At 39.8% G+C, this 2500-nt stretch overlaps 1 protein-coding gene across 1 annotated transcript in view; it reads right to left on the bottom strand.

The window, feature by feature from the left end:
• Positions 1-1067: 1067 nt before the first annotated feature.
• LOC138014204 (kinesin-like protein KIF16B) overlaps positions 1068-2500 on the bottom strand; it is a 52907-nt gene continuing 51474 nt past the window's right edge. Inside the window, exon 29 of the mRNA XM_068861224.1 lies at positions 1068-2500. This exon is cut by the window's right edge and continues 780 nt beyond it. The gene's annotated coding sequence lies outside the window, so the exon portion shown is untranslated.

Here is a 2500-nt window from a genome sequence, read left to right as displayed (position 1 = left end):
AAGACCGCTGGCTCTGCAGACGAGACCAGGGAGTTTAAGAAACGAGGACGGCTACGGCAACGCGTTAACGACTACGCCAAAAAGTAGTAATATTATTGGTTACAAGAGGAAAAAATGATCGTGCTGCACGTGCGGCACGCACTTTTGAACATTTTGTTTTGACAACGTAGAAAAACAACAGTGAATCTTTCCTCAGTTCTCTCTCTTTGCTTCAAATCGTTACGTACCAATCTAGTTATAGGATACTTCGCCCATATTGTACAACATAAACAAGATGGAATCATTATAGACGTTTTCGTTTTCTAATACGAGAACGACTACGAATGCGAGATTTTCTCATAAGATAACAGTGAGCGCGCGCAAACCAGCGTCATTTTGGCGGGAAAAACGTGATGCCGTCGTCATTTTAGTACGAGGTTTTGCAAAAATGTCGAATCAAAACAAGTCAACAACACGGTAGCAGTTTTGGCATTTTTTGATGAGCAGAAAGGCTCAGTTACCAGCAATAAGAATAACTGAGCAACCTATACTGCTAACAAATGGTAAGATTAAGCGTACGGGTTATAAATTTCCTTAGTAAAAACGGGCAGTCAAAACTCGTACTCGTTCTCGTCCTCGTCGTAGAATCTAAAGGTCCCTAGTTTCTTGTAACTCCCTACTGTCCATGAGCATGGTCGAGATTCCGATGCGCGAAAAGCGTGATCCCAGGAAAAATAGTATGCTACACAATGAGAGATTCCGCACAACTACTCGTGGAGCTCGATTCAGTGAAAACTTCGTTTAGGCAAACGTAAGGCGGGAATTTGCTTATTGCCAAAAACTTATGAAGCTTATTCGATTTCAATAAGAGAGATAAAAATGGTGTGAAATGGTAATAGTTTTAAGTCAAGCAGCGACCCGCAGTTCGCTGGACGACTCCCTCCGTTCGCAAGACCTTCTCACCAGTACCGTAGTAAAACCGACCAGCTCTGAACAGACAACAGAATGAGGGAAGTGGTCCTTGGACTTAACTGGACAATTTAGGCAATTGCCTCTTATTTAGACATTCAAAATTAACAACCACTCAGTAAACCGACACTTAAGAATTTTATTTTCTTGTGTAAGTCGGTTACTTTCTTTTTTCATTTTTATAGCACTTTAATTTTCGAAAGCAGTTCTTTAACCCAATCCAAATATTATGACATTCAAAACCTCGATTACTTCAATATTATTAAAGTCCTCGCTGCAAAACGTTACATCATAAAATACATGCAAGGCTTATAAATCCGCGATTATTGCCCAAAATAAGCTACTTACGGCTTCCGATACCACCTCGATTGGTGAGGCAAACACGTTTTAAGTCTCAAAAGACTGATTTTGGACGAAAATTTCAAACCTCTATAATCTCACTTGAAGGCGACGGATTTCAAAACTATATTATTACTGTTAATGATTATTTCATGATATCATTCATTCAACAGGGAATAGATCATAGACCTATATCACTGTAAGGTCCAAACACAAGGATTTTGCACATCTAGCCTCTCATTCAGTGTGAGGCTCAATCTCGACCCCAGAGCTCTTCTCTTGACAAAGGAAGAGAAGAGCTCTGGGGAACCCTGAAACAAAGTGTCCTCTCACTGGTGCGTCTTTAATTGGTGCATTCATGTTAGCACGAGAAGTGCGCAAGCGCCTTAAGGTTCAAATAGCCAATTTTTGGCTGTAAGAACTCTACGGCGCATGTTCTCCTACATACAGTTTCCCAGAGCCTTGGGTTGATCCGAGGCTCTGGTGATGAGAATGTGCGAGGCTAGACGTGCAAAAAGACAATGCAGCTGAAACAAAGCCTTTATTTCCCACGCACTCCAATATGGCCGCCGAGTGATGAAGGTGTATTTTAAGAAGTATAGCAAATAGAAAACTTCGCGTAATCCTACATATTTCGTTGTAATTTGGATATCTTTGATCAAGTACGAAAATAATTTCCAAAAATATCCTAACCCGTTACGGTAGGTTGAATATCTTCCCTACAATTTCGACGGACTTGTAACGGCCAAAAATCGCTCAAAGCGGGATAATAGTTTATCTGGAATTTCAAGCCACGTGTGCCCCCACCCATGATGGTTTCTGAAACCGTAAAATTATGGGTACACAAGAGCCAAACATTTAAATAAGAGTCTTGACAAAGCCCTATTTACAGAAATAAATAAATCCAGCGGATAAATTTGTTATTAACTCCACCATACTTCACGAAAGAATGAGTGTACCGGGTCATCACTACCATCACTGATAAACACTTAGCTCGAGTACATAAAACTAATTAATCGATTATTTTAACCGTAAGTAGGTAAATAACACGTCACTACTTAATTACTAGCTTTTTCAATTATTATAATTTTGAGACTAATTAGCGACACGTCTCCTACAGCTACTTAAATTTAGACCTTATTAGCGTGACGCACAAAATTCTGTCACGCTTATGTACGTCACACATGAAAATCTTCATATCTATGGTCAAAAA

Source organism: Montipora capricornis, chromosome 8 (genome assembly GCF_036669925.1).
Source record: "Montipora capricornis isolate CH-2021 chromosome 8, ASM3666992v2, whole genome shotgun sequence".
Lineage (NCBI taxonomy): Eukaryota > Metazoa > Cnidaria > Anthozoa > Scleractinia > Acroporidae > Montipora > Montipora capricornis.
The sequence above is the reverse complement of the archived record's forward strand: the minus strand, read 5'-3'. Positions and strand labels throughout refer to the sequence as shown.